Raw genomic sequence first — 15,160 nt, 5'->3', positions numbered from 1 at the left:
CTTTCTTACAGTGTAATTCTAGTGAAGTACCATTCTCCCAGAATACTGAAGTGTAAAGTATACATACATGACATTATATCGGTATGGCAGGATTTTCTCATCAATTCCATTGTCAGAAAATAAAAACTGCTACATACCTCTATGCAGATTCATCTGCCCGCTGTCCCCTGATCTGAAGTTTACCTCACTCCTCAGATGGCCGAGAACAGCAATATGATCTTAACTACTCCGGCTAAAATCATAGCAAAACTCTGGTAGATTCTTCCTCAAACTCTGCCAGAGAGGTAATAACACACTCCGGTGCTATTTTAAAATAACAAACTTTTGATTGAAGATATAAAACTAAGTATAATCACCATAGTCCTCTCACACGACCTATCTAGTTGCTGGGTGCAAGAGAATGACTGGGAGTGACGTAGAGGGGAGGAGCTATATGCAGCTCTGCTGGGTGAATCCTCTTGCACTTCCTGTAGGGGAGCAGTTAATATCCCAGAAGTAATGATGACCCGTGGACTGATCACACTTAACAGAAGAAATATTCTTATGAGATCGGAGATCACCTAATACCGTAGATATCCTTTCAAAGTTTTACGTACATACAGGTAGAGGCTGATAATATTTCAATTAGACTTTTTCAATCCAAATATAGGAATACTGATAGAAAAGGATATCTACGGTATTAGGTGATCTCTGGTCTCATAAGAATATTTTTCTAATCGATTATGAATATTTAATCGATTATGAGATTCGTTGACAACTATTTTCATAATCGATTATGACAATTAGTAGTTTCAGCTCTAATTATAATATATATATTACAGTGGGTTAATTATATGCTAATTCATTGGTGTCAGTGTGATCCATATATACATACACACACACAGTTTACACATACACATTGGTGTCAGTACACAAAGTTTACACATACACATTGATGTCAATGGGATATATATATATAGTTTACACATACACATTGGTGTCCAGTGGGCACCCTAAATATACACATTAGTGTCAGTGGCCGTAATTATATTTCTTTCATGTAATTAGCAAGAGTCCATGAGCTAGTGACGTATGGGATATACATTCCTACCAGGAGGGGCAAAGTTTCCCAAACCTCAAAATGCCTATAAATACACCCCTCACCACACCCACAATTCAGTTTTACAAACTTTGCCTCCTATGGAGGTTGTGAAGTAAGTTTGTGCTAGATTCTACGTTGATATGCGCTCCGCAGCAAGTTGGAGCCCGGTTTTCCTCTCAGCGTGCAGTGAATGTCAGAGGGATGTGAGGAGAGTATTGCCTATTTGAATGCAGTGATCTCCTTCTACGGGGTCTATTTCATAGGTTCTCTGTTATCGGTCGTAGAGATTCATCTCTTACCTCCCTTTTCAGATCGACGATATACTCTTATTTATATACCATTACCTCTGCTGATTTTCGTTTCAGTACTGGTTTGGCTTTCTACAAACATGTAGATGAGTGTCCTGGGGTAAGTAAATCTTATTTTCTGTGACACTCTAAGCTATGGTTGGGCACTTTATTTATAAAGTTCTAAATATATGTATTCAAACATTTATTTGCCTTGACTCAGAATGTTCAACATTCCTTATTTTCAGACAGTCAGTTTCATATTTGGGATAATGCATTTAAATCAATCATTTTTTCTTACCTTAAAAATTTGACTTTTTTTTCCCTATGGGCTGTTAGGCTCGCAGGGGCTGAAAATGCTTCATTTTATTGCGTCATTCTTGGTGCGGACTTTTTTGGCGCAAAAAATCTTTTCTGTTTCCGGCGTCATACGTGTCGCCGGAAGTTGCGTCATTTTTTGACGTCCTTTTGCGTTCCGGATGTGGCGTCATTTTTGGCGCCAAAAAGCATTTAGGCGCCAAATAATGTTGGCGCCAAAAAAATATGGGCGTCGCTTTTGTCTCCACATTATTTCAGTCTCATTTTTTCTTTGCTTCTGGTTACTAGAAGCTTGTTTATTGGCATTTTTTCCCATTCCTGAAACTGTCATTTAAAGGGACATTATACACTCATTTTTTCTTTGCATAAATGTTTTGTAGATAATCTATTTATATAGCCCATAAAGTTTTTTTTTTTAAATTAATGTATAGTTTTGCTTATTTTTAAATAACATTGCTCTGATTTTCAGACTCCTAACCAAGCCCCAAAGTTTTATGTGAATACGCTCGACTACCTACTCCAGCTTGCTCCTGTTTGTGTAAAGGGTCTTTTCATATGCAAAAGAAGGGGGAGGGGGGGGGTGTGTCTTATTTGCCACTTGCAGTGGGCTTTCCAGCTACCTTTTCAACAGAGCTAAACTGACAGCTTCTAAGTAAGTTTTTAAACAGTTTTATACTGGATTTTTATTTCAGTATCTGTGCATATTATTCTTTATAGTAGTGTCTATTACATGCAGTTATATGAAAATGAGTGTATACTGTCCCTTTAAGGAATTTGATCAATTTTGCTTTATATGTTTTTTCTCTTACATATTGCAAGATGTCTCACGTTGCATCTGAGTCAGAAGATACTTCAGGAAAATCGCTGTCTAGTGCTGGAACTACCAAAGCTAAGTGTATCTGCTGTAAACTTTTGGTAGCTATTCCTCCGGCTGTTGTTTGTATTAATTGTCATGACAAACTTGTTAAAGCAGATAATATTTCCTTTAGTAATGTACCATTGCCTGTTGCAGTTCCTTCAACATCTAAGGTGCAGAATGTTCCTGATAACATAAGAGATTTTGTTTCTGAATCCATCAAGAAGGCTATGTCTGTTATTTCTCCTTCTAGTAAACATAAAAAATCTTTTAAAACTTCTCTCTCTACAGATTAATTTTTAAATGAACATCATCATTCTGATGACTCTTCTGGTTCAGAGGATTCTGTCTCAGAGATTGATGCTGATAAATCTTCATATTTATTTAAAATGGAATTTATTCGTTCTTTACTTAAAGAAGTACTAATTGCTTTAGAAATAGAGGATTCTGGTCCTCTTGATACTAATTCTAAATGTTTAGATAAGGTATTTAAATCTCCTGTGGTTATTCCAGAAGTTTTTCCTGTTCCTAATGCTATTTCTGAAGTAATTTCCAGAGAATGGGATAAATTGGGTAATTCATTTACTCCTTCTAAACGTTTTAAGCAATTATATCCTGTGCCGTCTGACAGATTAGAATTTTGGGACAAAATCCCTAAAGTCGATGGGGCTATTTCTACCCTTGCTAAACGTACTACTATTCCTACGTCAGATGGTACTTTGTTTAAAGATCCTTTAGATAGGAAAATTGAATCCTTTCTAAGAAAAGCTTATCTGTGTTCAGGTAATCTTCTTAGACCTGCTATATCTTTGGCTGATGTTGCTGCAGCTTCAACTTTTTGGTTGGAGACTTTAGCGCAACAAGTAACAGATCATGATTCTCATAATATTATTATTCTTCTTCAGCATGCTAATAATTTTATCTGTGATGCCATTTTTGATATTATCAGAGTTGATGTCAGGTTTATGTCTCTAGCTATTTTAGCTAGAAGAGCTTTATGGCTTAAAACTTGGAATGCTGATATGGCTTCTAAATCAACTCTACTTTCCATTTCTTTCCAGGGTAACAAATTATTTGGTTCTCAGTTGGATTCTATTATCTCAACTGTTACTGGTGGGAAAGGAACTTTTTTACCACAGGATAAAAAATCTAAGGGTAAAAACGGGGCTAATAATCGTTTTCGTTCCTTTCGTTTCAACAAAGAACAAAAGCCTGATCCTTCATCCTCAGGAGCAGTTTCAGTTTGGAAACCATCTCCAGTCTGGAATAAATCCAAGCCTTCTAGAAAGGCAAAGCCTGCTTCTAAGTCCACATGAAGGTGCGGCCCTCATTCCAGCTCAGCTGGTAGGGGGCAGGTTACGTTTTTTCAAAGAAATTTGGATCAATTTTGTTCACAATCTTTGGATTCAGAACATTGTTTCAGAAGGGTACAGAATTGGTTTCAAGATGAGACCTCCTGCAAAGAGATTTTTTCTTTCCCGTGTCCCAGTAAATCCAGTGAAAGCTCAAGCATTTCTGAATTGTGTTTCAGATCTAGAGTTGGCTGGAGTAATTATGCCAGTTCCAGTTCTGGAACAGGGGATGGGGTTTTATTCAAATCTCTTCATTGTACCAAAGAAGGAGAATTCCTTCAGACCAGTTCTGGATCTAAAAATATTGAATCGTTATGTAAGGATACCACCGTTCAAAATGGTAACTGTAAGGACTATCTTGCCTTTTGTTCAGCAAGGGCATTTTATGTCCACAATAGATTTACACGATGCATATCTGCATATTCCGATTCATCCAGATCATTATCAGTTCCTGAGATTCTCTTTTCTGGACAAGCATTACCAGTTTGTGGCTCTGCCGTTTGGCCTAGCTACAGCTCCAAGAATTTTTACATAGGTTCTCGGTGCCCTTCTGTCTGTAATCAGAGAACAGGGTATTGTGGTATTTCCTTATTTGGACGATATCTTGGTACTTGCTCAGTCTTTACATTTAGCAGAATCTCATACGAATCGACTTGTGTTGTTTCTTCAAGATCATGGTTGGAGGATCAATTCACCAAAAAGTTCATTGATTCCTCAGACAAGGGTAACCTTTCTGGGTTTCCAGATAGATTCAGTGTCCATGACTCTGTCTTTAACAGACAAGAGACGTCTAAAATTGATTTCAGCTTGTCGAAACCTTCAGTCACAATCATTCCCTTCGGTAGCCTTATGCATGGAAATTCTAGGTCTTATGACTGCTGCATCGGACGCGATCCCCTTTGCTCGTTTTCACATGCGACCTCTTCAGCTCTGTATGCTGAATCAATGGTGCAAGGATTACACAAAGATATCTCAATTAATATCTTTAAAACCGATTGTACGACACTCTCTAACGTGGTGGACAGATCACCATCGTTTAATTCAGGGGGCTTCTTTTGTGCTTCCGACCTGGACTGTAATTTCAACAGATGCAAGTCTCACAGGTTGGGGAGCTGTGTGGGGATCTCTGACGGCACAAGGAGTTTGGGAATCTCAGGAGGTGAGATTACCGATCAATATTTTGGAACTCCGTGCAATTTTCAGAGCTCTTCAGTCTTGGCCTCTTCTGAAGAGAGAATCGTTCATTTGTTTTCAGACAGACAATGTCACTACTGTGGCATACATCAATCATCAAGGAGGGACTCACAGTCCTCTGGCTATGAAAGAAGTATCTCGAATTCTGGTTTGGGCGGAATCCAGCTCCTGTCTAATCTCTGCGGTTCATATCCCAGGTATAGACAATTGGGAAGCGGATTATCTCAGTCGCCAAACGTTGCATCCGGGCGAATGGTCTCTTCACCCAGAGGTATTTCTTCAGATTGTTCAAATGTGGGAGCTTCCAGAAATAGATCTGATGGCGTCTCATCTAAACAAGAAACTTCCCAGGTATCTGTCCAGATCCCGGGATCCTCAGGCGGAAGCAGTGGATGCATTATCACTTCCTTGGAAGTATCATCCTGCTTATATCTTTCCGCCTCTAGTTCTTCTTCCAAGAGTAATCTCCAAGATTCTGAAGGAATGCTCGTTTGTTCTGCTGGTAGCTCCGGCATGGCCTCACAGGTTTTGGTATGCGGATCTTGTCCGGATGGCCTCTTGTCATCCGTGGACTCTTCCGCTACGACCAGACCTTCTGTCGCAAGGTCCTTTTTTCCATCAGGATCTCAAATCCTTAAATTTAAAGGTATGGAGATTGAACGCTTGATTCTTGGTCAAAGAGGTTTCTCTGACTCTGTGATTAATACTATGTTACAGGCTCGTAAATCTGTATCCAGAGAGATATATTATAGAGTCTGGAAGACTTATATTTCTTGGTGTCTTTCTCATCATTTTTCTTGGCATTCTTTTAGAATTCCAAGAATTTTACAGTTTCTTCAGGATGGTTTAGATAAAGGTTTATCCGCAAGTTCTTTGAAAGGACAAATCTCTGCTCTTTCTGTTCTTTTTCACAGAAAGATTGCTAATCTTCCTGATATTCATTGTTTTGTACAAGCTTTGGTTCGTATAAAACCTGTCATTAAGTCAATTTCTCCTCCTTGGAGTTTGAATTTGGTTCTGGGGGCTCTTCAAGCTCCTCCGTTTGAACCTATGCATTCATTGGACATTAAATTACTTTCTTGGAAAGTTTTGTTCCTTTTGGCAATCTCTTCTGCCAGAAGAGTTTCTGAATTATCTGCTCTTTCTTGTGAGTCTCCTTTTCTGATTTTTCATCAGGATAAGGCAGTGTTGCGAACTTCTTTTGAATTTTTACCTAAAGTTGTGAATTCTAACAACATTAGTAGAGAGATTGTGGTTCCTTCATTATGTCCTAATCCTAAGAATTCTAAGGAGAAATCATTGCATTCTTTGGATGTTGTTAGAGCTTTGAAATATTATGTTGAAGCTACTAAGTCTTTCCGAAAGACTTCTAGTTTATTTGTTATTTTTTCCGGTTCTAGAAAAGGCCAGAAAGCTTCTGCCATTTCTTTGGCATCTTGGTTGAAATCTTTAATTCATCTTGCCTATGTTGAGTCGGGTAAAACTCCGCCTCAAAGGATTACAGCTCATTCTACTAGGTCAGTTTCTACTTCCTGGGCGTTTAGGAATGAAGCTTCGATTGATCAGATTTGCAAAGCAGCAACTTTGTCCTCTTTGCATACTTTTACTAAATTCTACCATTTTGATGTATTTTCTTCTTCTGAAGCAGTTTTTGGTAGAAAAGTACTTCAGGCAGCGGTTTCAGTTTGAATCTTCTGCTTATGTTTTTCATTAAACTTTATTTTGGGTGTGGATTATTTTCAGCAGGAATTGGCTGTCTTTATTTTATCCCTCCCTCTCTAGTGACTCTTGCGTGGAAAGATCCACATCTTGGGTAATCATTATCCCATACGTCACTAGCTCATGGACTCTTGCTAATTACATGAAAGAAAACATAATTTATGTAAGAACTTACCTGATAAATTCATTTCTTTCATATTAGCAAGAGTCCATGAGGCCCGCCCTTTTTTGGGGTGGTTATGATTTTTGTATAAAGCACAATTATTCCAATTCCTTATTTTATATGCTTTCGCACTTTTTTATCACCCACCTTCTTGGCTATTCGTTAAACTGAATTGTGGGTGTGGTGAGGGGTGTATTTATAGGCATTTTGAGGTTTGGGAAACTTTGCCCCTCCTGGTAGGAATGTATATCCCATACGTCACTAGCTCATGGACTCTTGCTAATATGAAAGAAATGAATTTATCAGGTAAGTTCTTACATAAATTATGTTTTCGTTGGTGTCAGTGGATTTCCTTACCTGTGAGCCGATGCTTCACGCTCTGCATGCCGCTACCCGCTTACACTATGCGAACAGACATGCGCAGTGGCACTCTAACAGGCACGTCCGAAATTTCGGAGATGTGTAAAGGCGGGCCTGTCAGAGCTAGTGTCTGGAGGTTATGTCAAGTCGCGGCCCACTAGCAGGGCCGTCACGGCCCGGCTGTTGAGAAACACTGCTCTAGGGGATCTATTTCATAGGTTCTCTGTTATCGGTCGTAGAGATTTCTTCTCTTACCTCCCTTTTCAGATCGACAATATACTCTTATATACCATTACCTCTACTGATTCTCGTTTCAGTACTGGTTTGGCTGTCTACTATATGTAGATGAGTGTCTTAGGGTAAGTAAGTCTTATTTTAATCATGACACTATAAGCTATGGTTGGGCACTTTATATGTAAAGTTCTAAATATATGTTTTAAAATTATATTTGCCATGATTCAGGATAATCAGTATTCCTTCTTTCAGACTGTCAGTTTCATTTTTTGGGAAAATGCATATGAATTTTCTTACCTTAAATTTTCAGTGGACTTTTCTCCAACATTGGTGTGTCCGGTCCACGGCGTCATCCTTACTTGTGGGATATTCTCTTCCCCAACAGGAAATGGCAAAGAGTCCCAGCAAAGCTGGTCACATGATCCCTCCTAGGCTCCACCCACCCCAGTCATTCTCTTTGCCGTTGCACAGGCAACATCTCCACGGAGATGGTTAAGAGTTTTTTGGTGTTTAAATGTAGTTTTTATTCTTCTATCAAGTGTTTGTTATTTTAAAATAGTGCTGGTATGTACTATTTACTCTGAAACAGAAAAGGATGAAGATTTCTGTTTGTAAGAGGAAGATGATTTTAGCAGACAGTAACTAAAATCGATTGCTGTTTCCACATAGGACTGTTGAGATGAAGTAACTTCAGTTGGGGGAAACAGCAGACTTTTCTGCTTAAGGTATGACTAGCCATATTTCTAACAAGACTGTGTAATGCTGGAAGGCTGTCATTTCCCCTCATGGGGACCGGTAAGCCATTTTCTTAGTCAAAAACAAACAGAATAAAGGGCTTATTATGGGCTAAAAAAACTGGTAGACATTTTTATGGGCTAAATCGATTGCTTTATTTGTGCATATTATTCAAATTTAGGCTAACAATTGACATTTATAATTTTGCGGAACGTTTATAAAACGGCAGGCACTGTATTGGACACCTTTTTCAGTCAGGGGGCTTTTCTAGTCATAGACTGAGCCTCATTTTCGCGCCATTAATGCGCAGTTGTTTTTTGAGAGCAGGGCATGCAGATGCATGTGTGAGGATCTAAGAATCTCTGAAAAAGCTTTTAGAAGGCGTCATTTGGTATCGTATTCCCCTCAGTGCTTGGTTGGGTCTTAGCAAAGACTATCTGGGACTGTATAGGGGTTAAATTGAAAAACGGCTCCGGTTCCGTTATTTTAAGGGTTAAAGCTCTGAAATTTGGTGTGCAATACTTTTAAGGCTTTAAGACACTGTGGTGAAAATTTGGTAATTTTTGAACAATTCCTTCATCCTTCATACTTTTTCACATATTCAGTAATAAAGTGTTTTCTGTTTGAAATTTAAAGTGACAGTAACGGTTTTATTTTAAAACGTTTTTTGTGCTTTGTTGACAAGTTTAAGCCTGTTTAACATGTCTGTACCTTCAGATAAGCTATGTTCTATATGTATGAAAGCCAATGTGTCTCCCCATTTAAATTTATGTGATAATTGTGCCATAGCGTCCAAACAAAGTAAGGACAGTACTGCCACAAATAATGATATTGCCCAAGATGATTCCTCAAATGAGGGGAGTAAACATGATACTACATCATCTCCTACTGTGTCTACACCAGTTTTGCCCATGCAGGAGGCCCCTAGTACATCTAGTGCGCCTATACTTATTACCATGCAACAATTAACGGCTGTAATGGATAACTCCATAGCAAATCTTTTATCCAAAATGCCTACTTATCAGAGAGAGCGCGATTGCTCTGTTTTAAACACTGAAGAGCAAGAGGACGCTGATGATAATTGTTCTGTCATACCCTCACACCAATCTGAAGGGGCCATGAGGGAGGTTTTGTCTGAGGGAGAAATTTCAGATTCAGGAAAAATTTCTCATCAAGCTGAACCTGATGTTGTGACATTTAAATTTAAATTAGAACATCTCCGCGCACTGCTTAAGGAGGTATTATCTACTCTGGATGATTGTGACAATTTGGTCATTCCAGAGAAATTATGCAAGATGGACAGGTTCCTAGAGGTTCCGGTGCCCCCCGACGCTTTTCCTATACCCAAGCGGGTGGCAGACATAGTAAATAAAGAGTGGGAAAAGCCCGGCATACCTTTTGTTCCTCCCCCTATATTTAAGAAATTATTTCCTATGGTCGACCCCAGAAAGGACTTATGGCAGACAGTCCCCAAGGTCGAGGGGGCAGTTTCTACTCTAAACAAACGCACTACTATTCCTATCGAAGATAGTTGTGCTTTCAAAGATCCTATGGATAAAAAATTGGAGAGTTTGCTTAAAAAGATTTTTGTACAGCAAGGCTACCTTCTACAACCAATTTCATGCATTGTTCCTGTCACTACGGCAGCGTGGTTCTGGTTCGAGGAACTAGAAAAGTCGCTCAGTAGAGAAACTCCATATGAGGAGGTTATGGACAGAGTTCACGCACTTAAATTGGCTAACTCTTTTATTTTAGATGCCGCTTTGCAATTAGCAAAATTAGCGGCGAAAAATTCAGGGTTTGCTATCGTGGCGCGCAGAGCGCTTTGGCTAAAGTCTTGGTCAGCGGATGTGTCATCCAAGACAAAAAATTTTAACATTCCTTTCAAATGTAAAACTTTATTTGGACCTGATTTGAAAGAGATTATTTCAGACATCACTGGGGGAAAGGGCCACGCCCTTCCACAAGATAGGTCTTTTAAGGCTAAAAATAAGCCTAATTTTCGTCCCTTTCGCAGAAATGGACCAGCCTCTAATTCTGCATCCTCTAAGCAAGAGGGTAATGCCTCACAACCCAAGCCAGCCTGGAAACCAATGCAAGGCTGGAACAAGGGTAAGCAGGCCAAGAAGCCGGCCACTGCTAACAAAACAGCATGAAAGAGTAGCCCCCGATCCGGGACCGGATCTGGTGGGGGGCAGACACTCTCTCTTTGCTCAGGCTTGGGCAAGAGATGTTCAGGATCCTTGGGCGCTAGAAATAGTTTCTCAAGGTTATCTCCTGGAATTCAAGGAACTACCCCCAAGGGGAAGGTTCCACAAGTCTCACTTATCCTCAAACCAAATAAAGAGACAGGCATTCTTACATTGTGTAGAAGACCTGTTAAAGATGGGAGTGATACACCCAGTTCCAATAAAGGAACAAGGAATGGGATTTTATTCCAATCTGTTCGTAGTTCCCAAAAAAGAGGGAACGTTCAGACCAATTCTGGATTTGAAGATCCTAAACAAATTTCTCAGGGTACCATCGTTCAAAATGGAAACTATTCGAACGATTCTACCCACCATCCAGGAAGGTCAATTTATGACTACCGTGGATCTAAAGGATGCGTACCTACATATCCCTATCCACAAGGAACATCATCAGTTCCTAAGATTCGCTTTTCTGGACAAACATTACCAGTTTGTGGCTCTTCCATTCGGATTAGCCACTGCTCCAAGGATTTTCACAAAGGTGCTAGGGTCCCTTCTAGCGGTTCTAAGACCAAGGGGCATTGCAGTAGTACCTTACTTGGACGACATTCTAATACAAGCGTCGTCCCTGTCAAAGGCAAAGGCTCATACGGACATCGTTCTAGCCTTTCTCACATCTCACGGATGGAAGGTGAACAAAGAAAAGAGTTCTCTGTCCCCGTCAACAAGAGTTCCCTTCTTGGGAACAATAATAGATTCCTTAGAAATGAGGATTTTTCTGACAGAGGTCAGAAAATCAAAACTTCTAAGCTCTTGTCAAGTACTTCATTCTGTTCCTCGTCCTTCCATAGCGCAGTGCATGGAAGTAATAGGATTGATGGTTGCAACAATGGACATAGTTCCTTTTGCACAAATTCATCTAAGACCATTACAACTGTGCATGCTCAAACAGTGGAATGGGGATTATACAGACTTGTCTCCAATGATTCAAGTAGATCAAAAGACCAGAGATTCACTCCGTTGGTGGCTGACCCTGGACCATCTGTCCCAGGGAATGAGCTTCCGCAGGCCAGAGTGGGTCATTGTCACGACCGACGCCAGTCTAGTGGGCTGGGGTGCGGTCTAGGAATCCCTGAAAGCTCAGGGTCTATGGTCTCGGGAAGAGTCTCTTCTCCCGATAAACATTCTGGAACTGAGAGCGATATTCAATGCTCTCAGAGCTTGGCCTCAACTAGCAAAGGCCAAATACATAAGGTTCCAATCAGACAACATGACGACTGTTGCTTATATCAATCATCAAGGGGGAACAAAGAGTTCCCTGGCGATGAAAGAAGTGACCAAAATAATTCAATGGGCGGAGGATCACTCCTGCCACTTGTCTGCGATCCACATCCCAGGAGTGGAAAATTGGGAAGCGGATTTTCTGAGTCGTCAGACATTTCATCCGGGGGAGTGGGAACTCCATCCGGAAATCTTTGCCCAAATAACTCAATTATGGGGCATTCCAGACATGGATCTGATGGCGTCTCGTCAGAACTTCAAGGTTCCTTGTTACGGGTCCAGATCCAGGGATCCCAAGGCGACTCTAGTAGATGCACTAGTAGCACCTTGGACTTTCAACCTAGCTTACGTATTCCCACCGTTTCCTCTCATTCCCAGGCTGGTAGCCAGGATCAATCAGGAGAGGGCCTCGGTGATCTTGATAGCTCCTGCGTGGCCACGCAGGACTTGGTATGCAGACCTGGTGAATATGTCATCGGCTCCACCATGGAAGCTACCTTTGAGACAGGACCTTCTTGTTCAAGGTCCATTCGAACACCCAAATCTGGTCTCCCTCCAACTGACGGCTTGGAGATTGAACGCTTGATTCTATCAAAGCGTGGGTTTTCAGATTCGGTGATAGATACTCTGGTTCAGGCCAGAAAACCTGTAACTAGAAAAATTTACCATAAAATATGGAAAAAATATATCTGTTGGTGTGAATCCAAAGGATTCCCATGGAATAAGATAAAAATTCCTAAGATTCTCTCCTTTCTTCAAGAAGGTTTGGAGAAAGGTTTATCTGCAAGTTCTCTAAAGGGACAGATCTCTGCTTTATCTGTCTTACTACACAAAAGACTGGCAGCTGTGCCAGATGTTCAAGCATTTGTTCAGGCTCTGGTTAGGATCAAGCCTGTTTACAGACCTTTGACTCCTCCCTGGAGTCTAAATCTAGTTCTTTCAGTTCTTCAAGGGGTTCCGTTTGAACCCTTACATTCCGTAGATATTAAGTTACTATCTTGGAAAGTTTTGTTTTTGGTTGCAATTTCTTCTGCTAGAAGAGTTTCAGAGTTATCTGCTCTGCAGTGTTCTCCTCCTTATCTGGTGTTCCATGCAGATAAGGTGGTTTTGCGTACTACGCCTGGTTTTCTTCCTAAAGTTGTTTCTAACAAAAATATTAACCAGGAGATAGTTGTACCTTCTTTGTGTCCGAATCCAGTTTCAAAGAAGGAACGTTTGTTACACAATTTGGACGTTGTCCGTGCTCTAAAGTTCTATTTAGAGGCTACTAAAGATTTCAGACAAACATCTTCCTTGTTTGTTGTTTATTCTGGTAAAAGGAGAGGTCAAAAAGCGACTTCTACCTCTCTTTCCTTTTGGCTTAAAAGCATTATCCGTTTGGCTTATGAGACTGCCGGACGGCAGCCTCCTGAACGAATCACAGCTCACTCCACTAGGGCTGTGGCTTCCACATGGGCCTTCAAGAACGAGGCTTCTGTTGACCAGATATGTAAGGCAGCGACTTGGTCTTCACTGCACACTTTTGCCAAATTTTACAAATTTGATACTTTTGCTTCTTCGGAGGCTATTTTTGGGAGAAAGGTTTTGCAAGCTGTGGTGCCTTCCGTTTAGGTGACCTGATTTGCTCCCTCCCTTCATCCGTGTCCTAAAGCTTTGGTATTGGTTCCCACAAGTAAGGATGACGCCGTGGACCGGACACACCAATGTTGGAGAAAACAGAATTTATGCTTACCTGATAAATTACTTTCTCCAACGGTGTGTCCGGTCCACGGCCCGCCCTGGTTTTTTTAATCAGGTCTGATGAATTATTTTCTCTAACTACAGTCACCACGGTATCATATGGTTTCTCCTATATATATTTCCTCCTGTCCGTCGGTCGAATGACTGGGGTGGGCGGAGCCTAGGAGGGATCATGTGACCAGCTTTGCTGGGACTCTTTGCCATTTCCTGTTGGGGAAGAGAATATCCCACAAGTAAGGATGACGCCGTGGACCGGACACACCGTTGGAGAAAGTAATTTATCAGGTAAGCATAAATTCTGTTTTTTTCTAAATTGCAGGCTTTTAGGCTCGCGGGTGCAGAAAATGCTTAAATTTATTGCGTCATTTTTGGCGCAAGACTTTTTTGGCGCAAAAATTTCGTCATTTCTTGCGTCATAGTTGACGCCGGAAGTTTTCACGTGGTTGCGTCAATTTTTACGTATGTGTTACGGACGTTTTTGGCGCAAAAAAATATGGGCGTCATTCTTGCCGCCAAAAAATGTGGGCGTTATACTTGGCGCCAAAAATGTGGGCGTCATTCTTGGCGCCAGTTTTTTTTCACATTATTTCAGTCTCACTTTTTAGTTGCTTCTGGTTTCTAGAGGCTTGTTTTATTTTGCATTTTTTCCCATTCCTGAAACTGTCATTTAAGGAATTTTAATAAATTTAGCTTTATATGTTGTTTTTTCTATTACATATTGCAAGATGTCACTACCTGACCCTGGATCAGAATCTACTTCTGGAAAGACGCTGCCTGATGTTGGTTCTACCAAAGCTAAGTGCATTTGTTGTAAACTTTTGGTAACTGTTCTTCCGGCTGTAGTTTGTTTTAGTTGTCATGATAAACTATCTAACGCAGATAATATTTCAATTAGTAATAATCCATTACCTGTTGTTGTTCCTTCAACATCTAATGTTCAGGATGTTCCTGTTAATGTAAGAGAATTTGTTTCTAATTCTATTCGGAAGGCTCTGTCTGTTATTCCTCCTTCTAGTAAACGTAAATGGTCTTTTAAAACTTCTCATATTTCAGATGAATTTTTAAATGACCGCCATCATTCTGACTTATCTATTTCTGATGAGGATCTATCTGGTTCAGAAGATTCTGCCTCAGATATTGACACTGATAAATCTTCATATTTGTTTAAGATGGAGTTTATTCGTTCTTTACTTAAAGAAGTGTTGATTGCATTAGTTATGGAAGAGTCTAGTTCTCTTGATATTAAAACTAATAAGCGTTTAAATTCAGTTTTTAAACCTCATGTAGTTATTCCAGAAGTTTTTCTAGTTCCCGATGCTATTTCAGAAGTAATTTCTAGGGAATGGAATAGTCTGGGTACTTCATTTACTCCTTCTCCAAGGGTTAAGAAATTGTACCCTTTGCCATCTGATAGATTAGAGTTTTGGGAAATAATCCCCAAAGTTGATGGGGCTATCTCTACTCTTGCTAAACGTACTACTATTCCTACGGCAGATAGTACTTCTTTTAAGGATCCTTTAGATAGGAAGCTTGAATCCTTTCTAAGGAAGGCTTATTTATGTTCAGGTAATCTTCTTAGACCTGCTATTTCTTTGTCTGATGTTGCTGCAGCTTCCACCTTCTGGTTGGAGGCTTTAGCGCAACAAGTGTC

Source organism: Bombina bombina, chromosome 5, assembly GCF_027579735.1.
Source record: "Bombina bombina isolate aBomBom1 chromosome 5, aBomBom1.pri, whole genome shotgun sequence".
NCBI lineage: Eukaryota > Metazoa > Chordata > Amphibia > Anura > Bombinatoridae > Bombina > Bombina bombina.
Note: the sequence above shows the minus strand (reverse complement) of the source record.